The sequence below is a fragment of the Penaeus monodon genome, chromosome 32 (genome assembly GCF_015228065.2).
Source record: "Penaeus monodon isolate SGIC_2016 chromosome 32, NSTDA_Pmon_1, whole genome shotgun sequence".
Classification (NCBI taxonomy): Eukaryota; Metazoa; Arthropoda; class Malacostraca; order Decapoda; family Penaeidae; genus Penaeus; species Penaeus monodon.
The window spans coordinates 30,787,751-30,788,103 of NC_051417.1; the positions used below are offsets into that span (position 1 = coordinate 30,787,751).

A 353-nucleotide genomic window follows, 5' to 3' on the forward strand; every position below is an offset into this window, starting at 1 on the left:
CCGCTGCCCCAGATCAACGTCACACAATCATCGCCGTCCCTTGAAATGGCCGAATAACATCCATTCGGCCTCGTCACACGAACGATAGCATCGCCGCTGGACGACAGCCAGGACGATACGGCCGAAAAAGATTAGCCGTAAAACACAAATTATCCCACTGAAACAAAAATAATAAGGGAAATAATAAGGCAAAAACTCAAACGACGAAAAGTACCCATACAACCAACTTTTCCTGAATACGATAATAAAAATATATATATTCAAATAAAAAACATAATTATATGGAAAAAAACAGTTGCGAGATAATGAAGCGTGACATAACTCTAGTAAGAACTACTTTGCAAAAAAGGGTA

The 353-nt window shown here is 39.1% G+C and overlaps 1 protein-coding gene across 1 annotated transcript in view; it reads right to left on the reverse strand.

Moving 5' to 3' along the window:
* LOC119593792 overlaps window positions 1-353 on the reverse strand; it is a gene marked incomplete in the record, with an annotated part of 129,698 nt that overhangs the window by 46,264 nt on the left and 83,081 nt on the right.